The following is a 14,291-nucleotide window of genomic DNA, read 5'->3' as shown; positions in this document are numbered from 1 at the left end:
GGTCCCAGAAGAACACGGGGTTGGGGGGGGGGTGTCCAGGCCGGGGGGCCTGAGAAGAGGCTGTGTCTGCCCCGGGCGAGGACCCCGCATTGAGCTCCTTCCGAGAAGGGGAAGCCAGGAGCCCCAGAATGGGGGGGGGGGGCATGGAGCAAGGAGGAAGAGCTGCAGGGCGGGAGACCCTGGGGGCTGGGGGAAGTGGCGTCTGCACTGTGCTGTCCTGTGGTCACCGGGAAGCAGAGCTGCTCCCACACAGAGTGAAGCCGGCAGGGGTGCAGGAGACCTTGGGGTGGGAATCTGGACCGGGAGCAGCACCAGCCCCAGACAGGAGCAGGGGGAGACCCCAGACCCCCATGTACAAAAGACAGGGGCTCAGGTCCAAGGACTGGCTGGGTCGCCAACGGAAAGAAAACAGAAAGCTGCAGACACGGGTCCGGGGCACGGCACTTTGCAGAACCAGCTCGGCAGTGGGCAGAACCTACCCCAGGGGTCAGGCCGAGCTGAGCCTGGGCCTGCCTGCTGCACCCAGCTGGCTTCCCCCCCAGGGGCCTGGCCCTGAGCACCAGGGAGCTCAGAAGAATCTGCCCTGGCCCTACTGGTCCCCCCCCCCCCACCCCGTGGGAGAGGTGTGGTGCCATGCTCCGGTTTGGTAACACCCTGGCTGGGACCTGCCACCCCCTTGCAGCCGCTCCAAAGGACAGTTCTTAACCTTGTGCGGGGCGCTGGGGAAATGCGGGCTGAGGGTGCTTCCCAGGAGTGGCAGGCTCAGTGTGCGGCGACTAGGCCACAGAGCTGCGGTGACGCCACAGGTACCACAATCTGGCTGTGACCCTCGCCGTCCCAGTGTCCCCCGTGGACAGTCAAGCTGGGGGATTCCAGCCTTGGAAGCCGACATCCGGAGGTGGCCATGGCTTGGGTCACTCGGCCCAGACCACAATCGGGCAGTGTTCTCGGGGCCTGGAAACAAGGGCCTCTTGTTCCTTGTTTGCCTGGGAGGTCAAAGTCCACCAGTGGGTTTTCCCTCCCCGACAACTTGGCCGCGAAGGTTTGTTCAGCGCACGCCCCTGCGCGGCCTCTCTGTGGGCAGCGGGCCTGCGTCCCGGAGTGGGTGCGCGGCCGTGAGGAGACCCCGGTCCCCAGTCCTGGCTCCAGGTCCCTGAAGACAACTTTCTGAGCCAAACCTGTCTGCCAGCCGAGCTAAGGGGCTGAGAGCGGTCAGGGCACCCCACGGGGACCCCACTCGTGCCCATCATGGAAGAGACGAGAGCAACAGGCTCTGTTCCCCGTTCTCCTCCAAGTGTCTTCGCCTTCGCCTGCCCACTGGACTTGACGTGGAGACGCCCCAGCCTCGTGGGCGGATTCGCCCAGCCTCGTGCCCGGAGACGCCCCCAGCCTCCTGAGTGGATTCGCCCCCAGCCTCGTGCACGCTGTGGGGACAGTGCTGATGTGTGTTCCCGCGCACCTGACTCCCAAGTGCCAGGATCAGGACCCGAGGCCGGGGTCTGCCTGGTTTGCCCCCAGCGGGCACCTTCCTCTCTGACCACAGCTCAGCACCAGGTGCTGAATGGGACCCTGGCTGTCCTCGGGCGGGACAAGGCCGCGCAGGACTGGCGCCTGCCCCCGGCACGTAAAGGTGCAGCCAGGCCGGCGCAGCCCTCCCCTGGGCCAGCAGAGGCACCTGACACGGCGCAACGCCCCAATCCCACAGGGGCTGCGGCCAGCGTGGGCTTCCTTCCGGGCCAGTGCAGTGGACGTGCAGAGCGGGGGGCCGCGCACCTCGGGAAGCAGAGCCCGCGGGACTGCGCTGGTCTCCTGCTCGCTCCCCGGGCTCCGGCACCGCACAATCGCAGACGCTGGGAGGACGGGCGGCTGAGGTCCGAGAGGGCTCCTGGGCTGGCCCTGCGCCCACGCGGGGCCACCGCCCTTCCTCCCCTCTGGTGCTGTGTCTGGCTGGGCTGCACTTGGCTCTCCTGTGGAGAAGCCCCCCTCACACACACACACACACACACACAGCGGGCTCGGCCGTGTCGCCGGGCGGTCACAGGGCCTGCGACTTGCTCCTGAGGGCTGGCTCCTCCGCGCTCTCAGGGGCAGGAGGCCCTCTGACCACCCCGCTCCCCCGCCTTCCCCTGCAGGGCGTGCACAGGATGTGCACGTGTGTGAGCTTTGGTTCACGTGTGAGTGTTGGTTCACGTGTGAGTGTGCGCTCCAGTATCGTGTGCACGGGAGGGTTAGGGAGCCCCCTCGGTCCTTTGTTCTCCAGAACGGGGCAGAGTGGCAGCCGACCTCCTGCCTGGGGGCAGCACCCTGCTCCAGGTTGCCGGGCTTTCGTGGTGAGATCCAGGGTCCGGGGCTGCATGCCGGCGAGTGGCAGAAATGCCAGCATGCCAGAGCCAGCCAGGACCCCAGGCTCCGTGGGGGTCACAGGGCCCCTGCTTGCGGGCCCCAGGAGAGCTCGGCTGTGTCTCAGGGCCAGCGTGGCAGCACGCGAGGCTGCCTGGCAGATGCTTGGGGGCCGTGGCCAGGCCCCTGCACCTGCGCTGGTGGGAAGGGGATACAGCCATGACAGCCAGGGTGGTGTGGAGAGAAAGGACCTGGGTCAGCCCACAGGTGGGGCCGGGGGCGGTCCCCCTGCAGCCTGGGAGAAGCCACTGTGTCGGTACACCAGAAGCTACCACGGGCAGCACCTCTCTTTACCCAGCCCTCGGTGCCCCGGAAGCACCCACTCTGGCAGGAGCCCCATTGCCTTCCCGGGCCTGGTGTCTCCTGCAGGAGTCTGCTAGGGGGCAGGAGGTCCCCAGAGAGAGGTGGGGCCAGTTCTGGAAGCACCGTCCCCCCAGCGCAACCTCTCCATCTCCACCCGACCGGGAAGTCAGCCACCACTCTGCCCTCCCCCCTGCACCCCCCGCCCCGTCCAGGGAGGCAGGCGCCCCGCCCCCGGCAGCAGCACCTGAGCTGTTAGACCTGAGCCCGTGCGGTGTCTCGTGGCTTAACAGTGTCAGCCGCCAGACCTGTGCTGGGGTTGTCAGGTGAGGCACCAGCTACAGCGCGACACTCGCCCCTCCTCCAGAGAGGGCAGGGGGGTCTTGGCTCCCTGCTGCCCTCCAGCGCCTGGTGCAAGGTGAGTTTCCCCATGAGAGGCATAGCTCAGAGCGGCACTCAGCTCACCCGTGAGGTGAGGACACTCAGCACAACCCAGGAGAGCCCTGACACACCTGCTGGGACAGCTCACACCTGACACACCTGCTGGGAGAGCTCACACCTGACACACCTGCTGGGACAGCTCACACCTGACACACCTGCTGGGAGAGCACACACACCTGACACACCTGCTGGGAGAGCACACACACCTGACACACACCTGCTGAGACAGTGCACTCACACCTGACACACCTGCTGGGACAGCTCACACCTGACACACCTGCTGGGAAAGCACACACACCTGACACACCTGCTGGGAGAGTACACACCTGACACACCTGCTGGGACAGTGCACACACCTGACACACCTGCTGGGACAGCAGACACACTTGCTGGGACACGGGGCTCCAGCGGAGATCCAGTGGACACCAGGGCAGGAGAGCCTGCCCCACAGCCACAGACCCCACGAAGGCTGGCGAAGTCACAGCCCACACCCGTGACTGCCCAGCCCTGGGCCGTGGTTGAGGTGGATAACTGACACAGTGCAGGGCACAGGAGCCAGTCATGGGGAAGTAAGCGTAAGATTCTTGGGGGTAGCCGGCCAGGATAGAATTTCCCTCTTCAGAGACGGTGAGCGGGCACAGCCCAGCTAGGGAGGTGTGAAGTGTGGGTGAGGGGAGAGGGAGACACACAGATGGACAGAGAGACTGAGAGGCCACAGAGAGGGACAGAGGGAGAGGGGGACAGAGAGACCCAGGCAGAGCTGTGAGAGAGGAGCGGGGCAGGAGCCGGGGAGGCCGGAGGGTGCGGACGGGAACTGGGCAGAAGCCAGGGGCACCCAGGTCAGGGAAGAGAAGCTGTTGAGCCAGGACCACCCGGGGAGCCCCTCCCCTGGGGACAGAGCTGACCTGAGAGCAGCCCCTCGCTGCTGTGGCTTCCGCCCTGGCAGCTGAGAGGGCGTCCACCCCAACCGCACGGCGACTGGGAGAGGACACGGGAGCCCCCTCCGTCCCTCTCCTGCCCCCCCCCCACTTTCCTGGGCAGGGTGGACCCTCCCTCCCAACCTGGCGGGGTCAGCAAGGACAGACGCTGGGCGTGGGCAGGGCACGAGGCTCCCAGATGCACCAGACTTCCGGGGGGTCTGACGGCCCAAGGTCCCCAGGTCAGGGTCACAGAGCGGGGGAGGGGGTTCCGCAGGGCTGCCGCAGGGCCCCCTGTGCCTGGGGAGGGCCTGTGGCCACCTCCGGCCCCCCGCTGAGCCAGGGCACCACCAGCACCCTGGCCCCTGTCCTGCAGCAGGGTCACCACATCCCAGAACTCCCCCACCTGGGACACAGGTACGGCTCTGGCTACTGTGCTGTAAGCCGTGAGCGTGTGAGATCCTGGGCTTTTTACCCGGTGTGGGGAGAGAATTGGTACAGCGAATGGCACGTGACTGCCTCAGCCCGGGGCGAAGGCGACTTTACAGGAACTTAAATGTGTCGCTGAGTAGAGCAGGAGCCTACTCCTTTTTAACATCTTTTATGTGGATTTTTAACATTTTTTATTAATTTCCATTTTATTTGAAAGGCGGAGAGACAGAATTCCGTCTGCTGGCTCACCCCCAAATGCCCCCAACAGTCAGGGCTGGGCCAACTGGAAGCCAGGAGCGGGTAACTCTGAGTCTCCCAGTGAGTGGCAGGGGCCAGGCACTTGAGCTGCCACCTGCTGGCACCCAGGGACGCAGGGACCCCAGGACCCCAGGGCGGGGCACGGGCATCCACCGCCCGCCCAACACCCCACTGCCATGTCAGGGGCGGGCTGCGGCAGCCAGGCTAGGGAAGGCCTCTAGCGTTGGGCCGAGACGCTCTCTCCCACGGCTGGCGTGGACAAGCTCCCCGACAGCCGCAGGGGAGCCGGCCTGGGTCCAGCTCCAGCCGCGGAAGGCAGCTCCCTGCCGCCATGGTCGCCACACCCCACACTTCCTGCTTCCTGCCCTTTGTTCACAGCCAGCCCCGGGCCCTTTCTGTTTCTGGAGCTCAAAGCCCGCCGCTTCCTGCCATTCCTCCACAGGTGCAGACGCCGGCGGCATTTCCGGGAAGGGAGCGGAGCTGGGCCCCTCCCGGGCCGCATCAGGGAAGGGGGGGCTGGGGTCTGCTGAGACCCAAGGCCGTGGCTATTTGAAAGGTGGAGTTACAGAGAGGGAGAGGCGAGAGAGGGCTTCCATCTGCTGGTTCCCCCCAAGGTGGCCGCAACAGCCAGGGCTGGGCCAGGCCAAAGCCGGGAGCTTCATCTGGTCTCCCACGTGGGTGCAGGGGCCCAAGGACCTGGGCCCCCTTCTCTTGCTTTTCCAGGCCACAGCAGAGAGCTGGATCGGAAGGGGAGCAGCCGGGACTTGAACTGGAGTCCAACTGGGCGCTGGAGCTTCAGGCGCTTCACGGCGCCGGCCCCATTGGGCCTTCTTGGCACATCGACATGAGGGGAAGTCTCCTCCGGTGGCCTCCAGGGTGACGCAGGTGATTTCCTATGCCCTACGCCTCGTGATCCGAGTACACAGACACGCGTGGGCCTGGAGCAGCGCACACGCATCCTCCACCCCAGGACAGGACGTGTGGGTGGGAGCACACAGACCCGTGTGGGTGGGAGCACACAGACCCGTGTGGGTGGGGGACACAGACCGTGTGGGTGGGAGCACACAGACCGTGTGGGTGGGAGCACACAGACCCGTGTGGGTGGGGGCACACAGACCCGTGTGGGTGGGGGCACACAGACCGTGTGGGTGGGAGCACACAGACCCGTGTGGGTGGGAGGCAGGCAGAGACCCGTGTGGGTGGGGGCACACAGACCGTGTGGGTGGGAGCACACAGACCCGTGTGGGTGGGGGCACACAGACCCGTGTGGGTGGGGGCACACAGACCCGTGTGGGTGGGGGCACACAGACCGTGTGGGTGGGAGCACACAGACCCGTGTGGGTGGGAGGCAGGCAGAGACCCGTGTGGGTGGGGGCACACAGACCGTGTGGGTGGGAGCACACAGACCCGTGTGGGTGGGAGCACACAGAGGGGTGAAGATTCGGGTGACCCCAGGTTTCCACAGCGCAGCCCTGTCCCCCACCGTGAGGCACACGCCGGAGGGAAACCGTGATCCTCAGATCTCAAACCCGGTCTGTTTTCACTCCTGGGTGAAGACGAGCTTGTATTTAACGTCACAGGCTAACGGCCAATCGGTGAGAACTGCTACACGGGGTGGGAGTCACGTCAAACACGCACGATGTCACATCGCGTGAGCCTTCCTGGGATCAGGCTCGAGAGCACGTTCCGCTCCCGGTGAGCGAGCCAGCGCTGGGCGGGGGCTGAACCTCGCGACGCCGGCTCCCTTCCCAGAGCGCTGGTCCCACTCCTCGCTGGTCCCACTCCTCGCTGGTCCCACTCCTCGCTGGTCCCACTCCTCGCTGCTCTGCCTCCCGCACCTGCTAACGCGCCGGGGACGGCGGCAGATGAAGGCCCTCGGGCTCGGGCCCCTGCGCCCACGCGGGAGGCCAGATGGAGGCCCCACTGCTGCGGGCATTCGGGGAGTGAGTCAGCAGGTGGAGGATGCCTCTCTCTCAAATATTAATACATTGATAATACTTCTTTAAGGAAAGAAGGAAACCCCTCAGGAACACAGTAGCCGCGGCACAGAGGCTGGCCCAGGCCACCAGGCGGACGGGGCACTCGCAAACCCAGCGATGACACCACGCTCCGATACAGCGCTCGGGATGAGCGTGTGGCTGGAAGCGTGTCAAAGGTGCAAAGATGGATGACGTCTGAGAGCCGGGAACCTGAGCGTGGAGGCTGTGAGCTGCAGGAAACAGTGCCGGTCCCCGGGGGAGGGCGGTACAGAGAGAGGCTCGTGGGTTCGCCCCTCAGCTCAGCACAGAAACGCAAAGCCGGAAACAATCAGCAAGAGGCAGAAACTTGTATGTGATTGGCGGGCGACAGAGACCGCGTCTGTCTGAGAGGAGAGGGGGCGGACGCCGGCTCTGAGGGAGGGTCCGGGTGTCTAAGGCGCTGCTGTCTGTCCACTGGTCATCCTGCAGCGGTGCCCACTGCACGGGGTTTCACATACGCGTGTGGACTGGCTTGGGGCTCGTGGAGATAGCGGGGTCTCCTGGAGACTCCCCAGGGGCTCGGCCCCCTCCTCCGCCAGCCCTGGGTGGACTGGAAGGCAGGGTTTAAACCCACAAGGTCCCACGAGATAGCGGGGGTCTCCTGGGACCGGTCCGACCCTCCCCAGGGGCCCAGCCCCTTCCCCTGCCGGCTCTGGGTGAAAGTGCCCCCTCCCTGAGGTGGGGTTTAAAGCCCCCAGGTCACACATGCGGCACAGAAGCTGTTAGTGGGGGGTGTCGGTGGGCGTGGAGACGGACTCTCCAGCCGCAGCCCACAGCCTGCTTGGGCGGGACGCTCCACCTGCGTCTGAGGCCCGCAGACCCCAGCCCCGCTGCCCGGCCTCAGGAAACAAACACCATTTTGTCCTCTTTCTCCTAACCCCCCCCCCCCCGCCCCAAATAACACACATGCTGTTCACTTCGGGTAATGTTTCAAAATTACAAGTTAATACATACAAAGATACAAGTACGATGCCGACTTCAGCCTGGCCCAGCCTGGGGTCCCTGTGGCCTTTGGGGAGTGAACCAGCAGGTGGAAAATCTCTCTCTCTCTCCCCCTCTCTCTCTATCTCTCTCTGTGTGTGTGTGTGTGTCTGTAACTCTGCTTTTCAAATAGATCAGTCTTGTATTACGAAGTACGAGGTCAGTGCCTTTTTGGAAGTTTAAACACGCACCTGTGTCCTCACAGGACGGGTGAGCTGACAAAACGCCAGAGACGACGCCCTCCAGGCAGCGCAGCGTGCAGGTGCAGGCGGCCACCCGGAGCACAGGGCAGGAAGGAACCAGAGGGACAGCTGCAGCCGCGCTCCGCGGTTCTCAGACCCGAGCGACACCGCTCTCGCCGTAACCAGCCCCGTCGCTCACCCCTCGCGCCTCACCGCAGCCCAGGAGGCGCTGCTCTCAGGAGCCGAGGCCCCTGCCCGTCTGGGCCGTGCGGCTCCCTCAGCACACGGTGGTCACATGCCCCCAAGACGCCCCACGACACGGGTTCCCGACGCGGAAGGCGCTGGCCGGCACGCAGCGTGAGCGGCGGGGTTTTCTGCTTGTCACGGGTGGACTGGGCGGTGTTAGCAACCATAAGGCGCTCATGATCCTAGGTTTCTAAAGCAGGGTGCACTACCCAGCGTCACAGGGCACTCCGCGTGGAGAACGTGTGAGACGTGGGGCAGACAGACGGCCAGAGGCACGCCTGGGATCCCCGCTACCCGCGGGGCCCATGGTGTCCCCTCCAGGCGTGCCCACCTCCCCGGGCGGCACGGGTACCCCTCTGCTCCTGCCCCTCAAGTGCCAGCACCAGGAGGGACCCCAGGGCCACGGTCCGGCCTGAGCCTGTGCTGGCTGAGATGGCCCGAGCGGGGGTCCCCGGGCACGGGGACGCAGTGGGGACCCCGCTCCTCCATGGGTGTCAGGAAGACGTCTCGGACGATGGAGCCATCCCCAGGCTGTGTCCCCAGGACATAACGAGCCCGCACAGGGTGCTTGTGAGAAGTCAGCTGCACAGGTGACTCAGTGTCAAGCCGCCAGCTACGAGGAGCGGTCAGCAGTGGACATAGCTGTGAGATGGCGTTGGGGAGAGAGCCCGAGGCCTGCAGGAGCCCGAGGCCTGCAGGGGCCCGGGCCGTGTGGACGAGGAGGATGTCCTCACTCACTGCCTCAGTCTCTCAGAGTGAGCTCGCTGCGGCTGCCATCAACCACCCCTGCACTAACCACAAGGCACAGCCACACAGGCTCAGGGACACCCGGCAGGCACTGGGGCTCCTTCAGCAGGGTTTGTGGGAAAGTGGGAGCACAGGTGCTTGGGGGTCCCGCCAGGAAAGGCACCCCCAATCCTTGGCCTGAGGGGTCAGAGGCCATGGGGACTAAGGGTGGGGAAGAAGACCCTCCTGGTGGGCGGAGCTGCAGCCTAGGGCACCCACAGAGGGCGGGAGCCCCAGGTGCACACGGCCCACCCGACCGCTGTCTCCTTTGCTGTGGTTGCTCTGAGTGGGGAATTTCAGAGGCGAAGACCCCAGCCTTTCGTACTCCTCAGTGATGCCCTGCCTGGACCCAAGCACTGCGCACCCATTTCACAGATGGGCAACAGAGTCTCAGAGACAGGGCCTGGCCCACAACCTGGCACTCCTGGCAGCACAGGCAGGCAGGACCCCCCAGGCTGGGGCCCTCCCCCACACCCCCCAGGCTGGGTCCCTCCTGGGAGCACAGGCAGGCAGGACCCCCCAGGCTGGGGCCCTCCCCCACACCCCCCAGGCTGGGTCCCCTCCCCCACACCCCCCATCCTGGGTCCCCTCCCCCACACCCCCAGGCTGGGTCCCCTCCCCCACACCCCCCATCCTGGGTCCCCTCCCCCACACCCCCCATCCTGGGTCCCCTCCCCCACACCCCCCAGGCTGGGTCCCCTCCCCCACACCCTCCAGGCTGGGCCCCCTCCCCCACACCCCCAGGCTGGGCCCCCTCCCCCACACCCCCAGGCTGGGCCCCCTCCCTCACAGTCCCCTCCCCGTATTTGCACTCAGGAATTTCACACAGAAACTGCGGTCTTTGAGGATGCTTCAAACACTCATGGAAAATGCAATTGAAAGATTTTTTTGTGGTGAAAAAAGGACGAAAGCTATGCATATGAGGTCTGAAAAATATTTATTTAAAAAATATGCTCGAGGGGCTGGCGCTGTGGTGTAGCCGGTAAAGCAGTTGCCTGCAGTGCCGGCATCCCATGTGGGCGCCAGTTTGAGACCCGGCTGCTCCACTTCTGATCCAGCTCTCTGCTGTGGCCTGGGAAAGCAGTAGAAGATGGCCCAAGTCCGTGGGCCCCTGCACCCATGTGGGAGACCTGGAAGAAGCTCGTGGCTCCTGGTTTCAGATGAACGCAGCTCCGGCCATTGCGGCCAATTGGTGAGAGAACCAGCAGATGGAAGACCTCTCTCTCTCTCTCTCTCTCTCTCTCTCTCTCTGCCTCTCCTCTCTCTGTGTAACTCAGACTTTCAAATAAATAAATAAATCTTTTTAAAAATACGTTCGAGTTATTCCTTGCCATAAAAATCTAGATAGCCTCCACGTCCTCATCACGCTAAAGTGAGACAGCACACCCATCCCCCCCCGCAGTCCCGGTGCTCCTGTGGCATCAGGCTGCATCACGTGTGCAGCACGGAGCCTTCGAGTTTCCAGTGTCCACTTATGTTGACTGCTAAGCTTGAATCCCACAGGAAAAGCTCCAGACCGTGATGGCTTTACTGGCAAAGTCCTCCAAGCCCTTCCATCCAGCGTGCAGTAAGTCTTCCAGAAGGAGAAATGGGAACATTTCCAACCTGAGTGCAGAGGCCAGCACAATCGCACACTAAGGAAACCCACAGGCCCACCTCTCTCTCTCTCTCTCTCTCTCTCTTTAAGATTTATTTATTTGCTTGAGAGGCAGAGTTACCCAGAGAGAGAGGGAGAGAGAGAGAGAGAGGGAGAGAGAGAGAGAGAGAGAGGTCTTCTATCCACTGGTTCACTTCCCAATTGGCAGCAACAGCCTGAGCCTCGCCGACCTGAAGCCAGGAGCCAGGAGCTTCTTCTGGGTCTCCCACGCGGGTGCAGGGGCCCAAGGACTTGGGCCATCTTCCACTGCTTTCCCAGGCCACAGCAGAGAGCTGGATTGGAAGTGGAGCAGCCGGGACTCGAACCAGCGCCCACATGGGATGCCGGCACTGCAGGCAGTGGCTCACCCTACTACGCCACAATGCCGGCCCAAGGCCAATCTCTTACAAACGTAGACAGAAACAAGCGAAACCAGCAAATTGATCCCACCAACTATATGGGCTGTCACCTGCAGAGAGCCCACCAACCACCTGCGTGCTTGCTGTACCCCAGTGGAGAGGCATGAGAAGTGCGGGCATCAGTGTTCGGCCATCGGCCTAGCAGTCTTGACTATCCTTGTTCTGGGGGCGTCTGGCCACGACTCCCCTTCCTGCTCCTCAAAACCGAGACCTGTTCTTGACTGTCAGAATGTTTAACGACATTCCCCAAGTGGCCAAACAACCAGGGCTGGGCCAGGCAGAAGCCAGGAGCCAGGAGCTTCTTCCGGGTCTCTCACGTGGGTGCAGGGGCCCCAGCACTCGGGCCATCGTCCACTGCTTTCCCAGGCCAAGCAGAGAGCTGGATCGGAAGTGGAGCAGCCGGGACTCAAACTGGCTCCCGCATGGGATGCCGGTGGCAGCACCAGCCCCCACCGTTGTTTTAAGAAACTTCCAGAACATGGTTTTAAAATGATTGACTAACCAGCCCTGGACACTGAGTGATGACGTGAGGCTGCGGCCCCTGCTCAGAATGTCCCTGTCACTCACGGTGACAGGCGGGCAGTCCTGGAGAGCTGGGGGCGGGGGCGGGGCGATAAGGAGCTCTGCCGTCTCCTATCGCTTCCTGCCTGTCCTGATTCAAAGAAGAAAAGAAACAGAAACCGCTCGGAAGCTTTTCTCCTGAGGTCAGAAGCCGCGATAACTGGTAATAGCGTCTCCCAGGTCCGCTCCATGTGGGTCTGCAGGGGCCTCCACCGAGGCGGCCACCAGGGGAGACACAACCCAGCTCCACAGGGGACAGGCGCCCCCGCCCCCGCCCTGGACACGCCTTCCTCTGAGCCCCACAATCCTGGGGCACTGCAGGCAGGCGTCCTGGGGTCTCTGCGCCTGGGGTCTCCGTCGCCCCTCCTGAGGCTGGAGACCGTGGCAGCCGGGTGTGCGTGGTGCTGGGCCCTGTGAGACGAAGAGTGTTAACCGCTTTTACCGTGAACGCCCTGGCACTGCTCCCCGCTGCCTGAGACAGCTGTCCCCAGGACACTCGGAATGCGAGGGACTCTGCTGGACTCGATGACGAATGTCTACAAAACCCACAGCTAGCATCATCACCCCTAACGCTGAGAAGCCCGGAGCATCGCCCCCCAGCGAGGGGCAAGGCAGGGAGGGCCCCTCTCGTCACCTCTCGGCACTGCACCCGAAGTGCTAGCTTACACAACAAAGGATGTGACAGACAAACTGGGCACCAAACAGTCCAAGTTGTTGACAGATGACATCATCTTCTGTGGAGAAACTCCGACAGAACTGACCGGAGGACCGTTGGAAAGGATCAGAGAGCTTGCAGGACGCCGGACTGACCCGTAACGATTTCACTCAGCTTCCTACAAAGAGGGGCCAGCGCTGAGGCGAAGCAGGTAAAGCTGCCGCCTGCAGTGCCCGCATCCCATATGGGCGCCGGTTCGAATCCCGGCTGCTCCACTTCCGATCCAGTTCCCTGCTATGACATGGGAAAGCAGCGGAAGATGGCCCAAGTGCTTGGGCCCCTGCATCCATGTGGGAGACCCGGAGGAAGCTCCTGGATCCTGGCTTCAGCCTGGCTGTTGTAGCCATTTGGGGAGTGAACCAGCAGATGGAAGACCTCTCTCTGTCTCCCTCTCTCTGTCTCTCTCTCTCTCTCTCTGTCTCTCTGTGTGTGTGTGTGTGTGTGCGTGCCCGCCTCTCCTTCTCCATAACTCGTTCAAATAAATAAATAAATCTTAAAAAAAAAAAACAATACTGTTCCTAGTAGCACCCCCCATGACATCTTTGGGTGAAAATCTAACAAAACATGTAAAAGAGCTGTGTGAGGAAAACCCAAAACTCCGGTGAGAGAAAACAACTGAACAAACAGAGCAATGGTCCACGCTGCCGGCCAGGGAGACCCCTGCTGCCAGGACCCCGGAGCCTCCGGCCGGGTCTGTCCACTGAGCCCGCTGCGGGCGGAGTCCCAGCGAGCCGCTCTGTGGACACGGAGCAACCAACTCTGATGCTATCGGGCCAGGTGGAAGAGCCCGGCTGGCCGGCACGAAGCCGGAGGAGGGGACAGCTGCGGCCCTGGGCCGCCAGCTTCAGGACTCGCTCTGACGCTGGGTGATTGGTGCCGAGAGGGCTTGGTGGCAGACAGACAGCTCGGTGGGTGGATTCTGGACACAATGCGCTCCCAGGGTCCCCTGGCAGCCACGCGTCCTTGCCAAGCCAGCTCACCGCCTGTGTCCCCCTCCCCGCACCAGAGCACGGCAGGCTTTCTCCGGATGGCACCAGAGTGGGCGGGGCAATCGGGACAGACACCCGGGCTCCTGTCCAGCCGACGTCCCTGCCCCCACTCGCTGCCGGCAGTGGAGTCCCCTCCTGAGTGGACGGCCCAGAAGCACTTAGGAACCCTTCCGGGGCCTCCCCAGCTGGCCGCCGGCCCCTCTCACCTTCCTGCTCCCTCTGCACGTTCTGCTCTGGCCTCTGCAACCTTGACCCCACACCACCCACCCCTGCCCTGGAGCTCCTGGGGTTGTCGCAGGGTAAGCTCCACCCCTGCTGCCCGCTGGCCCGGCCTGCACTTCCCTTGTTTGTGTTTCTGCTCCCCTAAGCCACTCCCTTCGCTCCCTCGTCCCCATGGCTGCCTGCGGGAAGTCCTGGGCCAGTGCATGGCCTCCCTGGGAACCCCCGCTGAGTGAAGCCCCCTGATCCTGCACACAGGGCACAGGGACGCCCAGCCTTCGGCAAGCTGCTGCCAGCACACAGCCCTGCAGCTGTGGCACGGAACTCGGGACACGGCCCGGGGCTGACTCTGAGGAGCGATGGCCGCAGTCCCGTGGCTTTCTGCGAGCCAGGCCTGGAGAAGCCTCGTCTGAAGGTGAGCAGGGGATCAGCCTCTCCTGTCTCCTCCCCTCCCCTCCCAGGCTCTGCGTGCGAGGAGCAGGTGCACGGTCCAGCGTGTGCCTCGGGAGCTCTGCAGAGTGGCCGAGTCCCAGCGTGCTCGGGCCAACGGCAGCTCCCGGGGAAGAAGGTGCTCCCCACGACGTGGCTTCAGGAACCGGCTTTGTATGACGCGTCCATGCCTAGAAACAAAAGTGCAGACGCATGGCTGTGATCCACGAGCGCAGCCATCGGCGATGCCCACCGAGCCAGGCAGCGGGCTCCAGGGAGACCCCTCTCTGTGCCCTGGCCGTCTGCACAGGCAGGGACACCGCAGGCCTCTCTCTGCGTCCGTGCGGCAGTCCAGTGCCGCA

Source organism: Oryctolagus cuniculus, chromosome 5 (assembly GCF_964237555.1).
Source record: "Oryctolagus cuniculus chromosome 5, mOryCun1.1, whole genome shotgun sequence".
Taxonomy (NCBI): domain Eukaryota; kingdom Metazoa; phylum Chordata; class Mammalia; order Lagomorpha; family Leporidae; genus Oryctolagus; species Oryctolagus cuniculus.
The sequence above is the reverse complement of the archived record's forward strand: the minus strand, read 5'-3'. Positions refer to the sequence as shown.